This window comes from Pseudorca crassidens, chromosome 10 (genome assembly GCF_039906515.1).
Source record: "Pseudorca crassidens isolate mPseCra1 chromosome 10, mPseCra1.hap1, whole genome shotgun sequence".
NCBI lineage: Eukaryota > Metazoa > Chordata > Mammalia > Artiodactyla > Delphinidae > Pseudorca > Pseudorca crassidens.
Window position 1 is genome coordinate 33,282,605 of NC_090305.1, and position 16,050 is coordinate 33,298,654.

General features: G+C 35.8%; 1 protein-coding gene across 1 annotated transcript in view; it reads left to right on the top strand.

Annotated features, from left to right (window-relative positions):
* Nucleotides 1–16,050, top strand: part of TRERF1 (transcriptional regulating factor 1) — a 295,497-nt gene that overhangs the window by 58,892 nt on the left and 220,555 nt on the right. Inside the window, exon 3 of the mRNA XM_067752932.1 lies at nucleotides 9,522–9,591. The gene's annotated coding sequence lies outside the window, so the exon portion shown is untranslated. The remainder of the gene's footprint in view (nucleotides 1–9,521; nucleotides 9,592–16,050) is intronic.

Genomic DNA, 16,050 nt, shown 5'->3' on the forward strand with positions numbered 1-16,050 from the left:
AGAAAGTGAAAGTTGAAATATACGTGCAACTATTTAGAGAAGATGTCAGATTTCCAAAATCAGAATGTGTGAGGAAATTTAAATATATGTCTAACCCATGTGACATTGGACTGCCGAACTTTAATTTAATGGTGTTGCAAAAGAAGTGTTATGACCTTAGTAGTATTGTGTTCTTGTGTGTGAACAGAGCATAGTTTATTTAACCAGTTCCTTATTGATGGGCATTTGGTTGTCTCTGATCTTTTTCTATTGTAGACAATGAAGCAATGATGAATTATCCTGTACATGCATCATTTTGTTAGTGTGGAAGGAAACATATAAAATCTCCAGAAATGGAAATGTCAGGTCAAAGGGTAAATGTATTGCAAATTTGGGAAATATTGCCAATTGCTTCCTATTATGGTTGTGTCACTTTTCACTCCCACTGGCAATGGTTGAGATTACCTGATTCCCCACAGCCTTGCTAACAGAAACTGCTGCTTAACTTTTGGGTTTTTCCTAATTTAATAGTTATCTCAGTTTAATTTCAATTTTCTTTTTTCATATTATTACTTGAAGAAGATTTACTTTCTTTTTATATGTGTAAGGGCCACTTGTATCTCTTTTTCTATGAACTTTCAGTTCACGTACTTTGCTTATTTTTCTTTAAAAAACCAGAAATAACAGAAATTTGATCACTATTTGATCACCAATAATGATCATTATTGGTCTTTTTGTATTGATTTATTGTAATTCTTCATATATTTGGATAATTAGCACTTTGTCTAAGATGCAGGTTGCAAATATATCTTTCCCAGTTTATCATTTGTCTTTCAACATTGCTTTGGCATATTTTTCCATGTACTTTAAAAAGTTCTATGTAGTAAAAATTGCTATTTTTTGTGTGCGTCTTCTGCATTTTGAGTCATAGTTAGCTTGTAAAGAAGTTACTCATGTTTTCTTCTGATAGTTTTATAGTTTCATTTTTCAACATCAAGACTTTAAAGATAGTTGCCTTTTTCCTGGTACATGATGAGAGGAATAGATTCAACTTTATTTTTTCCAGGTGGCTACTCGGTTGTCTCAACATTTATTTGAAACTTTTTTCTTGCCACTCTGATTTGAGTTACCATCTTTTCATATACTAAATTTTTGTATGTATTTGGCTCTATTTCTGCAACTTAAATTCTCCTCCTTTAGCCTGTTTAGTCATGCACAATTATTGGGACCTGTTAGCATGTTTTAATATCCATTTGGGATAGCTCCAGCACATTTTTCTTCATTTTTCAAGTTTTTTTGGTTACTCTTGCTTATTTATTTTTTGGAACGAATTTAGAAAAATACTTATCTATTTCTTGGGAAAAAATCAGTTGGTAATTTTATTAAGATCAGGTTAAATTTATAAATTGACTCAGAGAGAACAGACTTTTTTGTCATGTTGAATTTTTCTACCAAAGTATAAGGCATATATTTCCATTGTTCTATTCTGCTTTTGTGTCCCACGGTAGCGTTTTGAAATTTTCCTCATAAAGATGTATATTTCTTGTTAAGTTTATTCTTGTGTTTTATCTATCTGTTGTTGTATTTGCTGTTGCAGATGTGCTTTTCTTTTCCATTGTATTTTTAAAACTAGTATTGTTTTATATGAGAAAACTATTCATTGCTGTATATTAATTTTATAACCTGCAATTTACTGCATTCTCTTATTAGTAGTAGTAGATTTTCAGTTGGTTCTCTTAAATATATAGTCATATCTTCTGAAAATAGTGACAGTTTTACCATCTCTTACAATTATTACACTTTCTCTCGTCTAATTGTATTTCTTAATATCTTCAGGACAATATTAAATAGTGATAGGGAGCATCTTCAGCTTGTTTCTTACCTTAGCATGAGTTCTTCCATTGTTCTCCATTAAGATTGTTTCTCGTTTCTGGCTTAATAAATCATGTTAAATAAATCATCCATTTATATTTCATGGGGTGCTTTTAAAAATCAAGAATGGGTTTTTATTTTTTTGCAAATCCTTATTAGCATCAGTTGAGATAGTTTTTCTCCACGGGTATATTAATATAGAAATATCACTGATATTAAACCATCTTTTCATTCACAGAATAAACAACACTTAATCATTATTTTAAATGTACCCCTTGATTCTGCTTGCTAATATTTTATTTAATGTTTTTATGTTGATATTTATAAGTGAGACTGGTCTGTAATTTTCTTTCTTTGTGCAATCTTTGCCAGGTTTTGATATCAATGTTATATTTGTTCTGGAACCATTAAGAAATAAACAATCAGATCGAGATTTCTCAGAAAACATGGGCCTTGTGAATTTTTTTAAAAAATTTAATTTCATTTATTTTTGGCTGTGTTGGGTCTTCGTTGCTGCGCACAGGGTTTCTCTAGTTGTGGTGAACGGGGGCTACTTTTCGTTGCAGTGTGTGGGCTTCTTGTGGTGGCTTCTCTTGTTGCGGAGCACGGGCTCTAGGTGCACGGGCTTCAGGAGTTGTGGCACGCGGGCTCTAGAGCGCAGGCCCAGTAGTTGTGGCACACAGGCTTAGTTGCTCCGGGGCATGTGGGATCTTCCCAGACCAGGGATCGAACCCGTGTCCCCTGCATTGGCAGGAGGATTCTTATCCACTGCACCACCAGGGAAGTCCTGGGCCATGTGAATTTAAGCCATGTACCTACGTGAAGCCTAACTGTGGTTCTATATTTTCAGAGGATATTTTTATTTTCCCTCCCATCCACCATCAAGATTGAAGCACGTAAGTTTTCTTACTGTACTTTTCTGTACGCTGGATTTTTCTAGCTCATCTTTTGGTATTTTAGCTTTGTGCATGGGTCTCCTACCCATCTCCCTCACTTTGGGAGGACTTCCATGCTCTAGACATTGGTGGGATGTCAAAATAGAAACTTGAGGTCATAAAAGATGACTTTAAGGCACCTGGCATTGCACTTGGATTTCTCCTTTCACCCATTTGGCCTATGTAACTTTTTGTAATTTTATTGCTAACCTATTCTTAAAACTGAAAACAAATCTATTTTGTCCAGAAGTTTTACTTGTCTTGCAGAAAGAAGCTGTTAAGGATATCTGGCCTACCATATTGCTAGAAACAGATATTAGGACTTGCCATATGAAATATCAAAATATTTTATAATACTAAAGCAATTAAAATTGTGTGGTTTTGGCATAGAGATAAATGGGTTAATGAGGCAGAATGGAGACTATAGAAATAGATCTGTCTCTATATAAGAACTTAGTATATATCCTTGCCACTACAACTTTTAGAATTAAATTCCAGATGGATTAAAAAAAACCCAAAGCTACAAAAGTGTTAGATAAAAATACAGACAAATATATATATAACTACTGAAAAGGAAAGATCCTCTAAGTCAAACACACATACACTCATATAAGAAAATATATTTGTAACAAATATTTGTAACCCATGGGGTAGAGAAATTCTCTAAAGCAAGACATACTCATGCTTGCACAAAGAGCTTTACAGGAAAAGTTGATAAATTTGATTACTTCAACATCAAAACCAAAGTGAAAGAATATGCAAGAGCCTAGAAGAAAAGATTTTCATCATATATACAGTAACAAAAAATTACTGTCACAAATCTGTTAGTCAGTCAACAAGAAAAAAAGCAATTCAGTAGAAAAATTGTCAATGGCTATAAAGAAGTAAAACAAAAACCCAATAAAGATATTAAAAGATATGTCCCTTTTACAGTTAATCAGGGATATGCAAATCTTAACAATGAGAAACTGTTCGTTAACTATGATGTAGTCAAGAATTTCATACTGGTTATATCAAGTGAAGGCAAATAGGCAGAAAATTGATTTCCTAATTTCATTTGGGGATCTAAATTGATATAATCTTTTTAGAGATAATTTAATGATATCAAAATTCTAAAAATGCATACCCTTTTATGTAAGCATGCTACTTACACAGCATACACTGTAAGAATATATGCACTTATGACAAAGAGATTCTATAATAATAAAAATTTAAGACATTATTATTCTATAATAATAAATTTTGTTTTAATTTGTTAAGTGATCTATGGATTGTACATGTGCACAAGGAGACATGTACAATAATGTTTATTGCATCACTATTTGTGATAGCAAATAGTCAAAAAGAACTTAAATGATAATGATGAAGGAATGGGTAAAGTGTGGTCTAATCATATGATAGATTACTATGTAGCAGTTAAAAGGAATAAACAGACATGTTTATCAATGTGGATGGATAGCAAATGTAATTTGCATGATAAAAGCAAGTCGTAGAGTCATATAGAAAGAAGCCATTTTTGTAATATTTTTTTTTTACATTTTTTGTCTTTAGTATTAACATAGAATAGATTCTCTCATTCAGTAGTATTTTGAGTATTCAATAAATATTCTATGATGAATTATAGGAAACACAATACTTTGTTGCAGACCTCAAGAAGCTAAGAAAAACAGATGTAATGAGAAATAATATCTACTGGGCCAAGTGCCAGGTACTTTTACAGCTACTGTATTACTTATTTCTCCCAAGTGTTGGAGATGCATATTATTACCCTTTTTTTTTCCAATGGGAAACTAGCTAAATTAATTATATTGCATATACATAATAAAATACCATGAAGAAAGCAGACACATATATAGTCTTTGGTTTAACCATATACCATTCTAAGTGCTCTAGATTACATATACTATCTCACATAATTTCCCAACAATACTACTACTATCCCATTTTACATATGAGACAAGAAGTTAAGTAACATGCCCAAGATGACATATATATATATATTTTTTTCTATGTCATAATGTTGATATTCAGTCCAGTAGTTCTCCACTGTAACAGCTCCTTTACTTTGCAGTGAAAATTGATTTGTATATTTTTTGCCTCTGAGTCCTTGTGGGATTTTTTTTTTAATTCAAACAAAGTCACAAAAATTATAATCATCCTCATCAGTTCACTTAGTCCCATGTAATTAATTATTTTTTCATCTTGATCTTTTGTTAGCACTTTTATGAATTCATCAGTTTTCCATTAGAGTTCTGAAAATGCTTACTAGTTCAGTTCAGCAGTATAGTCAGTTACCAGAAACCTGTACTTGTCAGAGTCTTTTCCATGAATTCCTTGAAGATGAAACCCTTTTATAGGAACATTTTTGCAAAAGCATCAGAGTACACCCAGAACGGTCTGTAAATGGCAAAAGACTTAAAAATGACCACAGTTAAAGATCAGATGAAAGTTCATAATAATGCAATTGACAAGGAAATTTAGTTATTTCTGAGTTATACATTTTAAAGTAATAACTAGAATTATGACTTATAACATTATACCAGAACATATAAGATTTTTAGAAATTTCATGTAGTGTCTGAAACATTTATGTTAACATATTTCCATACAAATAACTCAAAGAAAGTTTAGCATTAGTTGCTTTTTTTGTTTGTTCGTTTTTTTATACTGCAGGTTATTAGTCATCAATTTTATACAGTTCAGTGTATACATGTCAATCCCAATCTCCCAATTCAGCACACCACCATCCCCACCCCACCGCGGTTTTCCCCCCTTGGTATCCATACGTTTGTTCTCTACATCTGTGTCTCAACTTCTGCCCTTCAAACTGTTTCATCTGTACCATTTTTCTAAGTTCCACATACATGCATTAATATACATCTGTTTTTCTCTTTCTGACTTACTTCACTCCGTATGACAGTCTTTAGATCCATCCACGTCTCAACAAATGACTCAATTTCATTCCTTTTTATGGCTGAGTAATATTCCATTGTATATATGTACCACATCTTCTTTATCCATTCATCTGTCGATGGGCATTTAGGTTGCTTCCATGACCTGGCAATTGTAAATAGTGCTGCAATGAACATTGGGGTGCATGTGTCTTTTTGAATTATGGTTTTCTTTGGGTATATGCCCAGCAGTGGGATTGCTGGATCATATGGTAATTCTATTTTTAGTTTTTTAAGGAACCTCCATACTGTTCTCCATAGTGGCTGTATCAATTTACATTCCCACCAACAGTGCAAGAGGGTTCCCTTTTCTCCACACTCTGTCCAGCATTTATTGTTTGTAGATTTTCTGATGATGCCCATTCTAACTGGTGTGAGATGATACCTCATTGTAGTTTTGATTTGCATTTCTCTAATAATTAGTGATGTTGAACAGCTTTTCATGTGCTTGGCCATCTGTATGTCATCTTTGGAGAAACGTCTATTTAGGTCTTCCACCCATTTTTTGATTGGGTTGTTTGTTTTTTGATATTAAGCTCCATGAACTGCTTGTATAATTTAGAGATTAATCCGTTGCTTCATTTGCAAATATTTTCTCCCATTCTGAGGGTTGTCTTTTTGTCTTGTTTATAGTTTCCTTTGCTGTACAAAAGCTTTTAAGTTTTATTAGGTCCCATTTGTTTATTTTTGTTTTTATTTCCATTACTCTAAGAGGTGGATCAAAAAAGATCTTCCTGTGATTTATGTCAAAGAGTGTTCTTCCTATGTTTTCCTCTAAGAGTTTTATAGTGTGCGGTCTTAACATTTAGGTCTCTAATCCATTTTGAGTTTATTTTTGTATACGGTGTTAGGGAGTGTTCTAATTTCATTCTTTTACATGTAGCTGTCCAGTTTTCCCAGCACTACTTATTGAAGAGACTGTCTTTTCTAAGCTCACAAAATAATGCTGTATGTTATCAAAGAAAAATGTGGCAGGTGGATTAGAAAGACACACATTAAATATCTGAGAGTAGATGCCTATGGTGAAGGGGGAAGAGTGGGGGTAAAGGAATAAAAACCCAAATTGGCTGTAACTAAGGTGTATGAATAATCAAATCATGTCAATCCATTTGTACAACTGAGGTCTAACAATTTTCAAAAAACAAAACAAACAAATTAAAAAAACTCTGATACAACCATACCAGTTCTTAGGTGAGAATTAAAAGAAGTTAAAAAAGCAAAATCAAGGGACTTCCCTGGTGGTCCAGTGGTTAAGACTCCACTCTCCCAATACAGGGGGCATGGGGTTCAATCCCTGGTGGGGGAACTAAGATCCCACACGCCACAAGGCCAAAAAAAAAACCAAAAACAAGTCAAAGAACCACGTGTACAGTGTAATAAAACATAAAACAAACCTACAAAATAAAACTCTCTTTACACACACATACACACGTACACACACACACACAAATGCATAGAGAAAGTTTTGAAAAAGGTAACTATTGGAAAACTATAAATAGTGATGTGGAAAATTTTCTTACATTATTCATAAAAAATTATAAATAGTATAGGATAAAATAAATGCAGATAGAAACTCCAGGAAAAACAAAAAGCAGTAAGAAAGGAAATCTAATGGTCACTGCTTCTGTAATGAATAATATTTTCACAGTCACAATAATGTAAAGAGGTGGGTTTTTTGGGCCCTCTTTCTCTCACTCTACACAGGTGTGTGTGAATGATGTATATATATATACGTTACATATGTGAGTATTTAATTTTCACCAGGATTTTATGCCCCAAATAGTCATGCCATAGTAAAATTTTTCTCATTTATGTATAGAATATAACTCCCAAGCAGACCATATACTTGCTCTTTTACAGTCACATCATCTCTACCTATCTGAATGTCTGTCTGTCTGTCTTTTTCTCTGTCTCTCCCCAAATATATATATATATATATATATATATATATATATTTATGTATTTCTCAGCTATACAGCAGGTCAAGTTTTTAGAGACTTCCAGGAGTTAAAATGAGAGGAGATAGACAATGCTACTATTGAACAGTATCTGACTCTGTAATTATAATGCATTTATTGCCAAGAGCAAACAGTTTTAATTGATTTTTAGTTGTTCATAACCAACCTATCGGTAAAGCTTAGGAGACCTAGTTATAAACTTGATAATGCAAAAATCAAGTATGGATGACAGAAGATACAAAGTGAAGTGTAGAATTACTGAGTGGATTTGTTGGGGAGCTAATATCTTAATTCTATAAAAAGATAGTTGATGAAACAAAAACTAAAGGTGGGGGCTTCCCTGGTGGCACAGTGGTTGAGGGTCTGCCTGCCGATGTGGGGGACACGGGTTCGTGCCCCAGTCCGGGAGGATCCCACATGCCGTGGAGCGGCTGGGCCGCTGAGCCTGCGCGTCCAGAGCCTGTGCTCTGCAATGGGAGAGGCCTCAACAGTGAGAAGCGCGCGTACCGCAAAAAAAACAAAAAACAAAACTAAAGGTGTTAGGATGTTATTTATAGTTATAAAGGTATAGAGCAACTAAAAGGGGAGGTAGAGGAGGTGTTGGAAAATGAGCTGAGTTTTTCACCTATCATAGGACAGGTTAAATAGATAATGTCAAACATTGATAAACCAAGAAATGGCAGTAGAAGCTTATTTAGGAATATGGAAATACAGCAGAGTGCCTTTTCTTTCCAATAACAAAAATAACCCTAATTCAGTTTGACTTGGATTGTCAGGAAATGTATTGGCTCTCATCACTGAACTTCCAGAGGTAGGGCAGGTTTAAGATTGATCCAATCCAGTATATCTAGCTCTGTTTCCCTGCGTTTCTCTTGACTCTGAACTTATTTGTGACTTGGCCTCTCCTCAGGTTGGTATTAAGATAGCTGGCATTCTAGGTCTTTCCACATTTCCAGGTCCTGGAAAAACTGGTCTCTAGTTCCCCAGAAGGAAAATGAAATTTCCTCTTTCTCTCTCATTTAAGGGTCTTCTTCCATTTTTTATATTCCGACTGAAAATGAACCTATTTACATGGTGACTGATGGTGGGAACAACCATTCTTCATAGAAAGGAAAGACTTGGCCACTTCCATGGTAGAGGGTGAGCTGCTTGGAGCAGGCCAGGAGAATGGCCATGGGCTTGCTTAGACTTAGGAAGTAATTATAAGTTGTTCTTGAGTAGTACACCTGCCTATTATTCTCAACCTCCAGTAGGTGTTATTTTTTTTAAACCATTTATTTATTTATTTATTTATTGGCTGTGTCATGTGGCTTGCAGGATCTTAGTTCACCAACCAGGAATCGAACCTGTGCCCCCTGCAATGGAAGCGCAATGGTCCTAGCCACTGGACCACCAGGGAATTCCCTCCAGGAGATGTTATTAATGTTACGTCTCAGTCTCAGTGTTGCTGGGAGAAGTTAGGAAAGAGCTGGTGCCCAGGCTTGGAGCAAAGGATTACAACTAAAAGTGGAATCCCTAACCCCTAGATGGAGATGGTTAGCAATATCAGTCAGCAGAAGGAGCTGGGTCCAGGAGAAAGGTGACCCATGACATGTGGACTAAGAAGAAGCTTCTCAAACACATTGGGGGATGTGTGTGGTTATTTATAGCAAGGAGTTTGCTAGGGGCTTGAATCATAATTATGAGTATAATTATTGGGGTATAAAGAGGATGAATGACCAAATTTTATATATGGGTTTCAAATAGATTGGATTTCAACTCAATTTTTCATCAATCCTTCTCCCTTTTGGAAGAATATTTGGAAAAAAATATTCCCTTATTTTACAGAAAGTCGCTCTCCTCTGTAAATGAATTTCCTGGACAGAATCCATTACCTGGCCAGTGGAAGGCTCCTTAGGTAAGACATGAATACCTCCTTGTTCACTTAGCTATAGATTTGATTTTTTAAAAAACCTCTACCATTTGTGTGCAGGTGTGCCTGTTCATGTTCAATCAAAAATTATAGCAAGACAGAGATGGGACCTGTGAGATTCTCCTTCCACAATGCCTACCATTTCACTATGTGTAATTGGGCTTCTAATAAAAGATTCCATGTACCGGTGTTCTTCTAGGGGAGCTTTCTAGGGCAGTTGTGAGGCTGGAGATGTAGATATTCTGGTCAAATATGAATATAATATTCACTTTTAAATTCTGGAGAAGACTCTCTGGGATAGCAATGTATTTCCTGATTCCTAGAGACTATGAATGGAATGGACTGAAACTTGTTTTTGATAGTTTACCTGTTCATCTATCTGAAGGAAGAATGCAAAATCAGATACATTTTCAAGGTCCTTTTCTAGTTCTGGCTTTTTACATATTTAAAATTCAAGAGCACAAAAAAATTTTAAGCTTCCCATTTCATTTTGCCCCCAAGGTACATAAGTTTGATGAGAGCATGGACATGGTAAATGGAAAGAAAAATTATAAACTTGGGTTTAAACTTGTTTTTCCTTAAAATGACAAAGCTATGATTTGTCACGTATTCTATATAGCTTTGGAAGAGAATTCTTCCTCCATTTACTCCTAACAATTACTATATTCAGGAGAAAGACATAGGGAAGAGTGTTTCTAAATAAAATTTTATTCAAGGTTGGCAGACATCGATGTTCAAGGAAATAGGGCAATAATCATTTGTTCCTGCAAAATGCTTTTCCATGGAAGGATCTTGAAGAACATTTAGAAATGGTGACCTCATTAATCTCAGCCACATTTATGTGAAAGAACAGGCACACGTGTGACAATGTTTCAGACAGCCAAAGGGCTGCAAAGGAAAGTTAAGTGATTTGTCAAAGGTCAACATACAGATCCCTAGGAAGAGTTTGACGATTATTTTAATCACTGACGGTGGCTTAATGTGTTTCTCTTCCAAGAATATGGGAAGATCGTCTTAAGTCTTTGGAATAAGCGTCGTCTTTAAAATATAATTTGTTTTACTTTCTCGGATTCTGAAAGTAGTACATGATCATTGTGGAAACTTTGGAAGACATAAGACAGTAGAAAGATGGGAAAAAGTGACCATCATCCCACACTCTCAAAAACAGTATCTTTTCTTTCTTGTAAGAGCTGGAATGGCTTTGATTTCTTGACCAGGTTCTGACCGATACATTGGATAGCATGGTTCAAAACTTCTATAGCACTACTTCCTGCTAAGTGACTGGGGTCCCTATCATAGATCACATATGCTGGTTCAAGTAGGTCGTTATCAGAAGGTCAAGTAAATGAAAGAAGGCGGGGCTACAGGGAACTGTACAGGTATATAAATGCCTTGTTTCTCCTTTGCCTGAAATGGAGCAAAATTAGTCAGATGAAATTAAACCAATGAAAGACATCTTTTACATGGGCTCCTCTGCGCCATTCCTCCTTCTCTCTGTTATCTAATAATGGCCTCCTCCCATTTTTTCTTGCTATCTCTTCTATTTCTTAAGTGACTTCATCTGTAAGCATAAAAAACTTTTTATGCAGTACCAACTTTAACAATACCAGATTTTGAAACTGGAGCATAAGACAAATGGGCATGATTTTAAAGAGAGAAATTGTAACATTAATGACAATGAAAACTGTTATAAGTCAGAAGGAAAATATTTTCAAGTTTTAACAGATAGCTGTTCAGAATTTATCATGTACTGTGTCAGGCACTGCTGGTGATACAATGATTTTTTTTTTTTTTAAGATGTATTTATTATTTATTTATTTATTTTTGGCTGTGTCGGGTCTTAGCTGCAGCACGAGGAACATATATTGGGAAGGGCTAAGCAATGAGTTGCCGAAATTTGGAGGAGGAAGAACAGGTGTGAAGGCAGTTTGATTCTTGGAAGAACTGGGATTTGAACTCCCCTTTGAGGATAAGAAGGATTCAATAGGCACAAAAGCCTGGGGAGGTCATCCCAGCAGGAGGCACTGACCTGAGCAGAAGCCTAGAAGCTGGAAAATGCAGAACAGCCTCCGGGTAGGAGCAACAGAGACCAAATGTTAAGCTGCAATGTAATGGAGTCTTTGGCTGAAAGGCAAGGAATAGGACTGATTTTTAAAAAATTACCCCAGGCAAAAGTTCCAAGACCACTTGGCCAGGATAAAATGTGACTACTGAATTTGCTTCCCTGTTACTGGAATTGACACTCCTGTGTTCTATACACAACTCATGCCAGCAGAGATGGTCGCATTATTTACTCTAATGAGTTCTCCTAATTTTTGGATTGTCCAAAATAACGCAAAGAGTGTAACCAGTGAATATATGACAACAGTAATCAAAATCAATACATGGGATGCCCAAGACCACAGCCCAAGGCTATTATTCATTAAATGGGGGAAGAAAAAATCCTACAAATACAGGGTTCTGGGTCCCTTTCCTAAATATTAATTGTTTATTTCATGATGCTCCTCCACTTTAAACAGACCTTAAACCACCCCTTCTTAATATGCTCCCCTAAAGGATTATAAACTAGAAAGGAGGTTGGTTTAAACAAAGTAATCAGAAAGTAAGCAATCTTCTTCTCTTTCTCTCTGGCTCGAAGCTTGTTATGTCTGTTAAGGAACTTTTCAGCACACAGACCTCAAGGTCAAACAGAGGTCACTCTTCTGCTTTTTGAGGTATGGGTGCTTTCATGTTATTTGCTCATTTTTATTGCTGAGAATAACCATCCATTTGCCCACATAACCAGGGCCTCCCCAACACAAAGACTTGAGAGTGGGCTCTGGCGGGGGAGGGGGGGTTAATCCCATTCAACACAAAGCAAACAAGTTCAAATCTCATTAAATGTTGGACTTTGAAGCAAGAATACAAATATTTCCAATTTAGAAAAGGAAGATAGAAATGTGACAGAAGTATTCTAATTATTTAGTGGAATAAATCGTACCAACATGATCCTAAAACTGTCAACTTGGTGGAAAAAACAATAAAACTCCATTAATAATACAACAGCACTGCTTACTTTTTCACATGAGGAAAATTCTATTATAACAGCCTGAGGCTTTTAAATTGCTTTTGTTCTAGATCAGTGGAATATTGTTATAAAGAATATATTGCTAGCAATGATGGTTTGGATCTGAAGATGAAAACTAGCCGATTTTTTAGTGTGAACCAGCAGAGATGGTGGTGGTTGCACATGGGGCCGTGTGTGAATAACCTCCTTTGTGCAAAATTTTAAAAGGTAGACCCTTCATTTGGGCACACATCTTGGTGAGCAGAATGCAGGGTGGAATTCAACTCCATTTGTCCCCTCAGCCAGGGCACAGCTATACAACCTTCTGCAGAGGCCCTGGTGGCATGAGATTGTTCTTTTAAGACCTATTTATAAGTTATCCTCTGAAATTATTTTCCTTGAGTCTACCCCAGGACAGGCCTCATCTATGCCTCCTTTTTAGTTATAAGGTCCTCTATGATAGAATTTCCCATTTAAAGATTTGGACCAATGTTTTTTTCCCCTGGTTTTGGAAGCACTTTAGATTCATCCTATAAGGGTCTTGTAGGTCTCTCAGTTACCAACTGTGGCATCTTGGGGTAAGTTAGGGTTTTTTTTTTACTCTCTTAGCCTAGCTTTCCTTAACAAGGAACTATTAGTTCACTGGTTCCCAAAAAACATTTTGTAATGTCCTTTTTCTATACCAAAATGAAATTCATAGGTAATATGATCATTCTACACACAAAATTTTTAAATAATTATAATGTCCACATATAAAGGGGAAAGAAAAGAAGAGCTGTTTATCATAAAACTATATAAAATGCAGAGGCCTAACTATAATAGAAAACGTAATGAAGTTGTCAATGCTGAGCAAAAGAAAGTTAGAATCTTCTCTCAGTTTAAATAGTAGTTTACATTCCTGGAAAAATCAGTGTAAACCCACAATACACTTTGTGATTATGTGGAAAAGAGTTAGGTGCTAGTCTTGATCATTAGAACAGGCTTTCCACCCATATAAATGGGCTTTTGAAAGTTGTGCGGAACATTCATGGAAATTGTTTGGTGGGTAGTACTGTCTCATACATGGAAGGAGGTATAGCACCCCTGGTCCCAATCTCCTAATGCCAATAACGCCTGATCATTGTGATAATCAAAAATCCCCCCAAATTTCCACAACATACCTTAGTAGGGATGTATTTCTCTCATTGACAACCACTGGCTTAGCTAGTCTTGAATCCAAGAAGCCTGAAAAACTCAGGACCAGAAAAGGCCTTCCTCAGTGAAGATTTTACTACAACTTCCACTTTCCTTCAGCCTCTCCCAGGGATTCCAGCTCTTAGGGGAAGGGAACACAGCTGATGTGACAATTGGCCAGGACCAGCCCTGAAAGGACCTTGAGGAAGGCAAATGATACCTCTACCTTCTCCCCACTCTATCTCCTCCCATCCCTACAGAGGTTTCCCCACTTATTCTTCCCTCTCAGGCTTTCTCCCTATCAAAAATCACTTTCAGAAGTAGAGATATGTTAGCGATTTATACTTCCGTGTGAATATGTGTTAATTGTACATCTCTTAAATCCAAATGGTTTATGAGCATACAAAAAGGTGCTCAGCCTCACCAGAAATTAAGGTAGTGAGAAATTTATAATACAAATGAGATACTATTGATATTTCATACTCATCAGGTTGGCAGAAGTCTAAAACTCCAACAATACCAAATGTTGGAAAAGAGTGGGGAAATTGGTACAGCCACTTTGGGGAGCAATTTGATTTTATCTATTAAGATTGGAAATGCTCTTAATCCTACATCACAGGAAATTGACTCAAGTCTATACCTTAGAGGAAAACTATTTGTTTGTACCTGAAGATATATATGTTTGTGGCAGCATTACTTTTAGTAGTGAAAAACTGAATCAGCTGGAAATATTTAAATGCCATTAATGGAAAATCAGATTCATATATCACTGTGTATTCATACAAGGGAATATTATACAGCAATTACAATGATGAATCACAGCTTTGTGTCTGCACAATGATAAATCTCAAAAACAATGAAGAAAAGCTAATTGCAGGGTATGTAGAGTGTGACACCGTTTAAATAGTTTAAAAACCTGCAAAACAATGCCATATACTGTTTATAGATACATGAATATGCAGTAAAAGCATAAAGCATGTATAAGAATGATTAATTATTCATGATCTTGGTTATTTCTGAAGAAGGAGAAAGTATGAGATTGGGAAGAGGACACACAGAAAGCTCTCAGTTGTATCTGCAATGATTTTGTTCTCCAAAAAAATATCTAAAGGAAATGTGGCCAACTGTTAAGATTTAATTTGCTATAGATAGTGCTGGATATACTAGGTACTCATTATATCTTTTACATATTTCGATGAGAAATAATACCATAATAAAAATAATTTTTAAAAGTGATGCATCTTTAAGGGGTATTTGTATCCTTGATTTAGCAGATTCTTCATGACCTTCTAGGCACCAGGTGCTGAGAGAGAGAACTCAACAATGAACAAGATAGCTCCCAGTCTCAGATGGTGGGTCTTAAACTTTATCGTGCATCAGGATCACCTGGAAGGCTTGTTAAAACACAGACTGCTGGACCCAACCACCAGAGTTTCTGATTCAGTTAAGTCTAGGATCAGGCTTGAGAATTTGCATTTCTGACAAGTTCCCAGGTGATGCTGATGTTGCTGGTTCGGGGACCACATGTCTCCTGAAGTTGTTTTAACACTATTGTAGAAGGACTTTATTCCTGCTATAAGGATTCCAAGAACTGGTGGGAGAAGTATATTTTCTGGACAGCACGCTCTGCCAGGTCTCTAAAGCACACTCATGCTGCCCGCCCTGGGCCACAAAGAGCACATCATCTTCCTGGCGTCTCAAGAAATGTCACTGCCTCCTCTTACCCCTTCTAACTTGTGGTTGTGTATCTTTCAATTTCTTCCATTAAAACTTTAGGTCCTCTATACATCCTATTTGTTGTACACCCTATACAAAATGTCAACAGCAGTTATTCTCTGATATTGGAATTATGGTTAATTTTTAAATCTTTTTGCTTGTCTGCATCACCTAACATTTCCATAATGAACATTTTCATTATGAACAAGAGTTATTTATATAATAAGGATATTAAAGTAAAATAAATGTATATCAAATAGTGTTAGGCTCTGTGATGCGGGCACAGGTGCTAAGAAGTAGTACGGATATGGACTTGCCTTTAAGAGCTGTATGATCTCATTCATACCTACATTGGAAAAACATTTAGCAATAAGACAAGCTATTCAGGAAAGTGTTCACCGAGAACTAAATGTACAGTTGGCAAGTACTTTGGAAGGAAAAGATGACTAGGCTGAGTGGCCCTAGAAGGAGCATTTGGGCCCAGCCTTGGATGATAAACCTGCCAGAGA